The sequence below is a fragment of the Suricata suricatta genome, chromosome 15 (assembly GCF_006229205.1).
Source record: "Suricata suricatta isolate VVHF042 chromosome 15, meerkat_22Aug2017_6uvM2_HiC, whole genome shotgun sequence".
Taxonomy (NCBI): domain Eukaryota; kingdom Metazoa; phylum Chordata; class Mammalia; order Carnivora; family Herpestidae; genus Suricata; species Suricata suricatta.
Genome location: NC_043714.1, coordinates 21,614,790 through 21,626,918, shown reverse-complemented (window position 1 = coordinate 21,626,918; position 12,129 = coordinate 21,614,790). Strand labels below are relative to the sequence as shown.

Genomic DNA, 12,129 nt, shown 5'->3' with positions numbered 1-12,129 from the left:
GAACCCGGGGCTCGGCTCGGCTGCGGGCCGCCGCTGGCTCCCGCACTGTCCGCTGTCCCCGTTGACCCCGCTGCCGGAGCCTCAGACGTGGGCACCGCCGCCGAGGTCCAGGCACGCGAAGCAGCCCCGCGCCTCCGCGGTGGATCTGCGGGGACCGTGAGTGCGGGTGATCTGCGGAGAAGCCCTGGCCTAGGGGGAGCTTGCAGGGGCAGGGCTGCAGGGGGTGTGGGGCCTAGATGTCAGCTGATCAGGCCCCTTCCTGAGCAGGGGAAACTAGCCCAGCGAGGCTCTGGGGTCACTCCAAGGATTCTCTTGTCGCGCGTTGAGGGGAGCTGGTGAGTCTGCGGGGGCCGAAGGACCCGACCAAGGCTGCTGGACGTGGTGGCGTGAGGCAGAGAGATGGGCACGAGACCCGGCCACGAGGATCTGCCTACCAGATCTGTATGTTTCCACACTCCTCAAGCTCCGCATAGTCTGTAGCATGGACATCCCTGCCTCAAGTAGGCACGCCCTTACAGGTCACCCTCCAGCGCGGCCACGGTTTAAACTGAAGCGGGGCGGGGGGATGCTACCCTCTGCCCTCGACTTACACTGTACCTCCCTTGCTTTCACTCTTGGACCCAGCCACGTGGAGCAAAACTTGGGACAGTCAGCGTCTTAATTAGCTCTGACCCCGTTTTCACTGCCAATTTTGCTTTGTGCCATTTCTGATTTACCTATAGTCTAGTCTGTGTGTTGGTTACTTTTTTTTTCATGGGTTAAAAATACACGAAAAGATTTGTGCAGTGCAGATAGTCTGTTCTCTTGTATGGATCATTCTGCTCTGCAACCTTTTTGAGGTTGTAAACATGAAAACTGAAGCCTCTGTCCAAAGAAGTGCAATCTGGCCACCATTTTCAGGGTACTGTACTCTGTAAAACCCAAGAATTCGACTCTGATTTTTTTTAATCTGCATTGCTAATGGTGAATTTAAATCACCCTTTTCGCTGGCATTTCTTCACAAATACTCCTGTCATTTTTTTTTTTTAATTCTTACACTTTTGAAATTACATTATAATACATTAGTAGTTCTCATTCCAACAGAAATAAATAGAGTTAGAGATGAAAGTCCTCTTTACTTTTTCCTTCTTTCTTTCTAAGACTTCTTAGAGTTAATTTAGTGTTTATTCTACTCTTTTTTCATCTGTTTTTTAATCATCCTTGGAATCATATCTGGATTCTCTTGAGACGTTGTCTTTTTCACTTAGAAAGATGTGGCAAATACCTTTCCTATCAGTTTATTTAGGTCTGCATTGATGTGGTAGAGGTGATCGTATAGCTGTATGGTAGTTTTTGTAACCATTCCTCATGAGAATTGGTTCCAATTTTTCCTTATTACAAATAATGCAACAGTGAGCATTCCTATACACAGGAACAGTCCTATAAAATGAATTCCTTGAAGCAGAATTGCTGGGTCAGATGTGTGTGTATGTTAAAAATTTGGGGTAGAATCTTGTCTTCCAAAAAGTCTTTACTAATGTATATTTCCATCAACAGTGTTGGGAAAATTTGTGTTTATTATTATTTAAAAAAATTAAAAACATAGTTTCCACTTTCTGTTTATCACATGTCCAACACTGTGCTGAACACTTCAGATGAATTTTGAAATTTAATTCTCACTAACTGTATAAAAATCATAGGCACTATTATTTTCTTCATGACCCTATAGTTATGCAGCCATTGAAGGGCAGAATCAAGATTAGAATCCAGGCTCATTTTACTCCAATTGAATAAAATGTGTTCTTTGTTGGGTGTGAATTTCTGGTCAGTAATTGACTGGGAATTGTGTGTCCTTGGAGTGTTTGAGGATTAAATGAGATTGTGCTTTTGCTGCTACAGTGTTCTTAGCAGTTCTTTCCACTACAAACTCCTGTAGAATTGGGCACGGTCCAGTGCTTCCTACGATTCTCAATTCTCGGTATGGCCTGCCTCTCCAATCATCTCTCAGCCTTTTCTTTATCTTCCTGCTTTGCGTACATTTTAAGGAAATCTGGCTTTCTTCCCCCTCTCAAATCTTCTCTGGCAACTTTAATCCAGTTTCTGGCCTTAATTCTCACCAGGTGAACGGATAACTCTTAAAATTTCTTCTCCCCACCAAAGTTACGTCCTCAATTTCTACAGCTCAGAGCCAGTTTCCATAGCTCAACCTGGATGTCCTACGTTCCTTTTATCTAAAACTGAGCTCTTTGTTGCTCTCCGCCCCCAGACTAGCAATTTCTCTGTGCGTGTAATTTAGAATTCTGAGTCACCCGCGTTCACAGTCTCAGTCATTTTTGACTCTTGTCTTTACTGAACCTCCTAAATTCAATCACCTTGTATTCTCGCTGCTGCTATTCTGAGCCCCGTCTTACATTGTCTACTATTAGAGACAACACCTTGCCATTTTGGTTGACAAAAGCTGTAGCTCATTACATTATTTTGCTTTTATTTGAGAACTAATGAACTTTTATTGACCATTTGTATTTCTTTTTCTGGAATGAGTGATCTGTTCTTTAATAAATACATTTTCTGGGGCACCTGGGTGGCTCAGTCAGTTAAGCTGCTGACTTCGCCTCAGGTCATGATCTCACAGTTTGTGGGTTCAAGCCCCACATCGGGCTCTGTGCTGACAGCTCAGAGCCTGGAGCCTGTTTCAATTCTGTCTCCCTCTCTTTCTGATCCTCCCCCACTCACACTCTGTGTGTGTGTCTCGCTCTCAAAAATAAACAATAAATAAATAAATACATTTTCTATAGGCTTCATTTTCTTTTTCTCTTTTTTCTTTGTTTTTATTAAAAAATATTTATTTATATTTGAGAGAGAGAGAAAGCGCTTGCAGAGGGGAGGGATAAAGAGACACAGAATTCGAAGCAGGCTCCAGGCTCTGCACAGAGCCTGATGTGGGGCTGGAACTCACAAACCACGAGATCATGACCTGATCCAGTTGCTTCCAGCTGGTGCCATCCACTTGAACTATGGAAGGAAAAGAGTTCACTGTTAAACCCTGCCAAAGTCGGACGCTTAACTGACTGAGCCACCCAGGTACCCCTCTTTTAAAAAATTTTTTTTTAATTTTTAAGTATCTTTATATATAAAAGAAATTAAATTCATCATTTTTTATACCCTCATTTGAAAAGTTATGGGAACTTCTGGGCAGTGTGGCAGAATGAGCTGACAGGGAAGGGACTCCCATTGTACTTCAGTATATTTCAAATGCTGGGTAAAATATAATAAGAAGATTTATGGAAGTGTAGCAGAGTAGAGACCATGGGAAGGAAATCCCCAGGTGGCAGAAATGAAGGAATGCTCACATAGGAAGCCACTGTTGAGCATCTGCCGAAAGCTGGAAGTCACAAAGGCGTACTGTTCCATGTTCTATGACTGCATCACATATTTCTCCAAAACTGAGTCGTGAAAAACAATCATTTATTGTGCTCAGGGATTCTGTGGGTCAGGAATTCGGACAGTGCACAGCAGGGACAGCTTGGCTCTGCCTCACGATGTCTGGGGCCTCAGATGGACGGATTGAAAGCTTGGGGCTAGATCACCTGTAGGCTCATTCATTCCCATGTCTGATGGTTGATGCTGGCTGTGGACTGAGACCTGCTGTGCGTGTCAGCTACAACATTGTATGGTGGCTTCTTCTTGTTACCTGGTGTCCTCACAAAATGGTGGCTGGATTCCAAAGGGAGGATCCCAAGAGAGAGCCACCGGAAGTTCTATTGCCTTTTATGCCCTAGCCTTGGAAATCACACAGTGTCACTTCTACTCTGTTGACTCAGGAAGTTAGTTTCAGGGAGGGGGAACACAGATCTCATCTCTTGAAGGAGGAATTTCAATATCACATTGAAGGAAGACCATGTAGGAATAGGTATGTTTTAGTGCATCCTTCTTTGAAAAATACAACCTGCTATAGACACGGAGATCATAACTAGAAAAATGTCCCTCATTGGCTGGAGGAGGTTGCCAGAAAGCTTGCCATCCACTTGAACTATGGCAGGAAAAAAGTTCACTGTTAAACCTTGCACATAGACTCTGCACAGCTTTCTACCCACACAGCTCAAGTCTGGGGTCTGAATTCACATTACTACATGCTTCGGAGACCACACAATCCAGGAACTTGACATATTAACTGGTCTGGCACCTCCGAAACCCAAGGCGTGGCAAAGACTAATGGAAAACTCTGTATAGCAAAGTTTCCATAGCTCAGGGAATACTGGACTCCTGTAAATAGCAATCTCTTTAAAGATAAGCTCACAGTCAACATTTACAAATTATGTAAGAAAATAAGCCACAAGCCTAGCAGATGCAGGAAATGGGAGACGTGAACCACCAAACTGAATAGAACTTCTTGGGAAAATATTTAAATGTGTACTATTCAAGGAGACAAAGGCATAGAAACCATCAGGCAAGAACAGGACAGTATGAAGAAAGAGAGGAGAGATCTAGGGTTGCAGTTTTGCCCTGGAAGGAAAAGAGGAAGAGAGGAAGAGGCATTGAGTTAGGCTGTACCTCGTACCCAGCCATTAGTTGATTCTTGGCCTATGATAATAATCATGATGATTATGATAATATAGCAGCCATCAAATGTTTCCATGTATAAAGATACAGAAGACTTTTCAGAGTATTTTTCTCCTTTAAATGTTATCAAGAACATCAACAGTTACTACTGTTTGTAGAATTGTGAAGGTCTCAATTGTTATATATTATCCTTTTTTTTAACTTTAGAAACTGTTTTTGAGGGTGTGAATAAATTTTTATGTCTACTTAACATAATTTTAAAAGTTGTCTCTAACACATATTTTATATAGGCTATGATGTAGAGTTATGTATTGAATTTTGTCCCCCACCCCGAATTCATATGTCGAAGTTCTAACCCAACCTCAGAATCTGACCTTATTTGGAGATAGGGTGTTTATAGAGGTAATCGAGTTAATATGAGGTCATTAGAGTGGGGCCTAACCTAATATGACCAGTGTCCTTATAGAAAGGGGTAATTTGGACACAAGGCATGTACAGTGGGAAGGTGACATGAAGATAAAGGGAGAGGACAGCCTTCAACAAGCGGAGGAGAGAGGCCTGGGACAGATCTTTTACTCACAGCCCTTAGAGCGACTCTCCCTATTAATGCTTTGATTTTGAACTTCCAGCCTCCAGAACTGTGAGACCATAAATCTCAGTTGTTGAAGCCACCCAGTCTGTGGCACTTGGTTATGGAAGCGCTGGCATATGTATTATGTACGTATGTATTGTATGTACTCTTGGGTGGGTTTTTTTGCACTGTTTCCTTATCTATCTGCTGTTGTTTAATAGAAACAGTTTTAAAAAATCTTTGATTGTAAAAAGCAGTTATTTAAAAAAAATTTTTTAATGTTTTATTTATTTTTGATACAGAGAGAGACAGAGCATGAGAGGGGGAGGGGCAGAGAGAGAAGGAGACACAGAACCGGAAGCAGGCTCCAGGCCCTGAGCTAGCTGTCAGCACAGAGCCCGACGCGGGGCTTGAACCCACGAACGTGAGATCTGACCTGAGCCAAAGTCAGAGGCTTAACCAACTGAGCCACCCAGGCGCTCCAAAAGCAGTTATTTTTGATTCTTACTCTCCCATCTCCTGCAAGATAATGCTTAATTAGTTCTTTTCCTCTTTTGCATTTTCCATCTCTCCTTTTTAATTGCCTTTATCTTTAAAAGACTATACTCATGGCTCAAGAGTCTCTCATGTTTAAATACAGCTCTTTTGGCAGTATGTTGTTCACTAATGAAACTGGTCACCACTTCCTTTTCTTTTCCTTTTCTTATTTTGAAAGTTCATTCATTCATTCATTATGGAGAGAGAGTGTGCACGCAAGCGGGAGGGGCAGAGAGGGAGAAGGAGAGAGAAGATCCCAAGCAGGCTCCACACTGACAGTGCAGAGCCTGACGTGGAGCTCTAACTCATGAACCATGACATCATGACCTGAGCCCAACCAAAAATTGAGAGTCAATCACTTAACCAACTGAGCCACCAGGTGCCCCAGCACTTCCTTTTTCTTAAAACTCTCTTTGCTTTTGGGTTTTATTGGCACCCCTTATTTGGTTCTTCTCTTTTACCAGTCCTTTTTGGTCTTCTCTGTGGTCAGCAGATTCTCTTTCTGTCTTTCAAATATTAGTTGCCTTGGACTTGTTCTTCTTCTTCATAACTCTTGTACACTCCACTCACTCACACTGGTTCCTCTCCCCATCTTCCTAACTTTGTGAACAGTACAGTCGAATAGAGTTTCCAGGTCCTCTGGATGCCACCGGATTCACCTCTACCCAGCTAGGTAGAGCTGCTATTTCTTTGGTTTAGGCCTTCACTACTAATGTGTCTTGAATGACTAGATTTAGGAGAACAGAGAGGCTGTCACTGTTGGCTACCAGCTTTCTACTTTGTGCAACTGGAGGATGGCAATGTCATGTGCTATGTTAGGGAATACTGAAGGAAACAGGTTTTGATGGGGTAACATGAGATATCCAAGGAAAAATATCTAATAAGCATTTATATGTGCCTATTGCTCAGGAGAGAGGCCTGAAGATATGGATTTAGGATTCTTTGAAGCATGTCAAGGAAGACATTTTCACTCTCGCCATATATTCAACTACTTGCATTCCTTGGCTAGAGCAGTCCTTTTGACACAGCTGTCATCACCCAGCAATGACACTCTAGGGTGCCCTGACCCACTCACTCCCCCTGACCTGGATTTGGCTTACAACTTAGCTTAAGGTCATCTCCTCAAAGCCTTTCTTGAGAATTACCTACTCCCTTTGTGGTCCCACAGCACCCTTTATTCACCTTTTGACTTGAGACTTACTTTCTGCCCAACACCAATATATTTTCTTTTCCACACAAAACATCCTGATGGATTTTCAATGCACTTAGAATAAAATACAGACTCTTTATTATGATGTATAAAGCCATAAAATATCTGATACTTGCTATCTTTCCAGCCATATCTTATTCCCCTCTTTGTTGTAAGTCATATATATCATTTAAAATTTTCTAGAAGCCACATTAAAAAGTTAAAAAGAGAGGTGAAATTAATTTAAATAATCCATTTTATTTGATGTGACATATCCAAATAGTATCAACATAAAATCAAAATAAAAATTATTGAGAAGGTCTACATTTTTTTTTCCATTCAAAGTCTTTGAAATCTGTGGCATATTTTACATGTTCAGTACATACCGCTTCTGACTAGCCACATTTCTAGTGCTCAATGGCCACATATGGCTAGTGGCTACTCTTTCAGACAGCATAGAAATCGATCTTTTTTTCTTTTAGAACATGCCAACCTTATTCTGGCTTTGGGGGTCTCTGCACTCACTGTTCTCTTTGTGAAGAATTCTTTCCCTCCTTACGTGTTCTCTGAATATCTCTGCTTCTGGTCCATTTGGATCTCTGTTCCAGACCACCTCAATCTGTAAGGCCTTCTTTAGCTACCCAGTCCAAGATACTTCCTGCCTGCCCCTTGGCACATTGCCATGATGCACTGTAGTCAATCCTTAATATTCATGGATTCTGTATTTCCTAATAAACCTACTCATTAAAATTTGTCTGTAATTCAGAAATCAGTAGTTGTGGTGCATTCCCAGTCGCTTGCAGACATGTGCAGAGTTGTCAAAAATTTGGGTTGCCTGATACACACTTTGCCGCTGAGGTTAAACAAGGTCATAGCCCGTCTTCTTATTACCAAGTTCATATTGTAAGAAAATGTCCTCTTCACTCTCTATTTGGTGCCACCTTTTTACCTATTTGTGCTTTTTTTGGTGATTTTGCCAGAAGTGTAGTGCTGAAGTTCTGTCTGGTGTTCTCAGCACAGGAAGATGGTACTGTGTCTTATGGAGAAAATATATGTGTTGGATAAGCTTCCTGCGGGCATGAGCTATACTGCCGTTGGCTGTGGCTCCGATGTTAATGAGTCAACAATATATAGTAAATAAGGAATCTTTAAACAGAGACACACCAAAAAGAAAGTATTGATTGGTTGATAAAAATGTGACCAGAGGCTCACAGGAACCTAATTTCATATTTCCTCTAGGAGCAGTGGTTCTCTATCTGCTACTTTAGTGTTTATGGGAAGGTTCTAGAACATAACTATTGTGAATAATGAGTATCAACTATACTTTGGATGTACTTTATCTGAAATAAATTTTATTAATTTCTTCGCTCACTTAATGTTTGTCTCCCCCTACTAAGCTTCAGGAGAAGAGAGACCTTATCTGGTATCTGACATAGGATTGTTATTCAGTACATCTGTGTTAAATGAATGAATAGATGGAATAATGAACAAACATTTAATTAACATGTCCTTCTAGTTCCAAACTAGGTGGTAAAAAGATAATCTTAATTTTAAAAATATTTGGAGTATTTTAATACAAAAAATGTTTAAATACACCCATATTTTGAGATGACTTGAAAATATAGTAATTATTTTATAGCTATTAGTTTTAAACAGTTTAAACTCAATCCTGAGTCTCCTTACCATTAATTTGCAAAGACATTTGTTTTGAGTGAGTTTTTTATGGTCTGCCCTAAAACGTCATATAGTATCTTTTTCTCCATGTGGTTTTCTATCAGTCCTTTTTTATTTTTTAAAGTTTTTTAAGTTTATTTGAGGGGGGGGGGCACATGTGCACAAGCAGGGGAGGGGCAGAAACAGAGGGAGAGAATCTCAAGCGGCCTCCACGCTGGCAAACACGGTGCTCAAACCCACGAACTGTGAGATTATAACCTGAGCCAAAATCAAGAGTTGGATGCTCAACCAACTGAACTACCCAGGTGCCCCATTCCTTTTTATTTTTTTTTAATTTTTAAATGTTTTTTATTTATTTTTGAGAGACAGTGCGAGCAGGGGAGAGTCAGAGAGAGAGACACACACACAGAATCTGAAGCAGGCTCCAGGCTCTGAGCTAGCTGTCAGCACAGAGCCCAACGCGGGGCTCGAACCCACGAACCGTGAAGTCATGACCTGAGCCGAAGCTGGATGCTTAACCAACTGAGCCACCCAGGCGCCCCTTCTTTTTATTTTTTAAGATTTATAAAGTACCCTTAATTTTTCTCTCTCCACTACAGTTGGTTATGTTTTCAGGAAACATCAGATCAAAAATATTTGTGTGGTTTTTTTCCCCCAGCACATTCCTTAAGTTGTACTTTCTTGAAGCTGTGGGCTTTCCCCCCCACCTTTTAATAATGGAAAATTTCAAACATACAGAAAAATGTAGAGATATTAGAATGATGAACCCTCCTGTATTCCTTGTGTGAACTTTTTTCAAAATATTCCATTTTAAGAAAGTTTTCTCTTGGCCTGGTTTGAAAAATACCCCAAGAGGGATTTATTGCTAGTCCCTAGTTGTTTCTTCTGTCCTGGTAGACAGATTACTAAAAAGAGAAGGAGGGTCTGCCTTGGGGCTGAAAGAAAACTATCTGGTCATTTTCACCTTTACAAGTAAAAGGAGAAAGAATGATTTAGAATGGAGTGAGGATTGTGATTCTAAGAGTCTTTTGAGATTCTGGAAATTATAATTTACTCCATATTTTGGTTTACAATTTGTCATTAAAAAATTTTTTTTATTAAAATTTTAGTTAACATACAGTGCAATATTGGTTTCAGGAGTAGAATTTAGTGATTCATTACTTACATATATTTTTAAAGCTTTAATTTTTTTGTGTTACGAACACTTAGCATGAGACTTACGTTCTTAACATATTGTTAAGTGTACAATACGGCATTGTTGTCTGTAGGTACAATGTTGAACAGCAGATCTCTAGAATTTACTCATTTTGCATAATTGAAACTTTATACCCACTAATTAGCAACTCCCCATTTTCTCCTCCTCCAGCCCCTGGAAACTACCATTTTATGCTTCTAAGAGTTTATTTAGTTTAGATACCTCAGATAAGTGGAATCTTGGAGTATTTGTCTTTCTATGACTGGCTTATTCACTCAGCATAATGTCCTCAAGGCTCATCATGTTGTTACATATTTCATGATTTTGTCCTTTTTCTGTGGCTGATTAATATCTCATTGTATATCAATATATATTTTCTTTACTCATTCAGGTGTTGGTGGACTTTTAGGTTGTTTTCCCATGTTGGCCATTGTGAAGAGTGCCACAGTGAATATGGGAGTGCAGGTGTCTCTTTGATATTCTGATTTCAGTTTTTTTGGATTACCCAGGAGTGGGATTGCTGGATCATAGGGTAGTTCTATTTTTACTTTTTTGAGGAAACTCCATACTCTTTTTTTTCCCATAGTGACTGCACCATTTTGCATCTCCACCAGTAGTGTACAAGAGTTTCAATTCTCTTCATCTTCATCAACACTTGTCTTTAAAAAAAGTTTTTTAGGGCACCTGGGTGGCTCATTCAGTTAAGTGTCTGACTCTTGATTTCAGCTCAGGTCATGATCTCGAGGGTCATGGAATTTAGCCTCGCATCAGGCTCTGCACTGATAGTGTGGAGCCTGCTTGGAACTCTTTCCCTTTCTCTCTCTGCCCCTCTCCTCTGCTAGCACTCCCTCCCTTTCTCTCTTAAAATAAATAAACATTAAAACATTTCTATAGTAGCCATCATAACGTAACACCTAACATAGATGTTAGGTGGCATCTCACTGTGGTTTTGATTTGCATTGCCCTGACGCTTAATGACATTGAGCACTTTTCATATACCCTTTGGCCATTGTATGTCTTCTTTGAAGAAATGTCTAGTCAAGTCCAAGCCCATTTTTAAACCAGGTTATTAGTTTTTTTGTTTTGTTTTGTTTTTGCTTTGGAGTTATATATTTTGGATATGAGCCCCTTATCAGATATATGATTTGCAAATATTTATTTCCAAATGTTTTTCTCCAAAGATTCCTTTTCACTCTGTCAATTGTTTCCTTTGCTGTGCAGAAGCTTTTCAGTTTGATGTATGTCCCGCTTGCCTATTTTTTGCTTTTATTTCCTGTGCCTTTGGTGTCATATCCATAAAATCATTGCAAGACCAATGTCATAAAGACTTTCTCCTATGTTTTCTTATAAGAGTTTTACAGTTTTTAGGTCTTAGGTTTAAGTCTTTAATCCATTTTGAGTTGATTTTTGTATATGGTGTAAGGTAAGGGTTCAGTTTCATTCTTTTGCATGTGGATATCTAGTTTTTCCAATGACATTAGTTGAAGAGATTGTCTTTTCCTTATTGTGTACCCCTTGGCATCCTTGTCAAAGATCAGTTGACTGTATACATGTTGATTTACTCTGGGTTCTATTCTTCCAGTAGTCTGTTTTATCTAACAGTATCATAGTGTTTTAAGTACTTTAGCTTTGTGATATGTTTTGAAATTAGGAAGTTTGATGCCTCCAGCTTGATCTTCCTCCCAAGATTGTTTTGGCTATCTGGGGCCCTTTGTGAAGCCATATGAATTTTTGAATTGTTTTGCTATTTATGTAAAAAATACGTTGAGATTTCAATTACATTGAATCTGTTGATCATTTTGGGTAGTATGGTTATTTCGGCAAAATTAAGTTTTCCAATTTGTAAACATGGAGAGGGTCTTTCCATTTGTTTGTATCTTCTTTAATTTTTCATCAGTGTCTTTCAGTGTATAAATTGTTTGATCCTTAGTTAAGTTTATTCCTAAGTATGTTGTTCTTTCTGATGCTACTGTAAATTGCATTGTTTTCCTAATTTCCTTTTCAGATAGTTTATTTTTAGTGTATAAAAGTACAAGTGATTTTTGTTTATTGATTTTGTATCCTGCAACTTTGTTGAATTCATTTATTTGTTCTATTATTTTTTGACGGTGTCTTTAGGGTTTCTGTCATCTGGGTTTCTGTCATCTGTAAACAAAGATAGTTTTACTTCTTTTCCAGTCTAGATTTCTTTTCTTTCCTAATTACTCTTGCAATTACTTATAGCTGAATAGAAGTGGTAAAAGTGGTCATCCTTGCCTTATTCCTTATCTTTGAGGAAAAGCTTTTGATTCTTCACCATTGATTGGCATAAAGCCCTTATGGGCTTTTCATGTACAACCTTTATAATGTTGAGCTAATATCTCTCTTATTACTAGTTTGTTGAGAGTTTTTATCATGAAAGAGTGTGGAATTTTGTCAAATGCT

At 39.7% G+C, this 12,129-nt stretch overlaps 1 protein-coding gene across 4 annotated transcripts in view; it reads left to right on the top strand.

Moving 5' to 3' along the window:
• The window catches only part of C15H8orf89 (chromosome 15 C8orf89 homolog), a 24,004-nt gene that overhangs the window by 579 nt on the left and 11,296 nt on the right, over positions 1–12,129 (top strand). Inside the window, exons 1-2 of one of the 4 annotated variants that reach the window (XM_029923623.1) lie at positions 28–156; positions 5,169–5,256. The gene's annotated coding sequence lies outside the window, so the exon portion shown is untranslated. Of the gene's footprint in view, positions 1–24; positions 157–267; positions 442–5,168; positions 5,257–12,129 lie in introns of those variants that run through there. The other 3 variants (XM_029923624.1, XM_029923625.1, XM_029923626.1) reach the window with 3 other exon arrangements.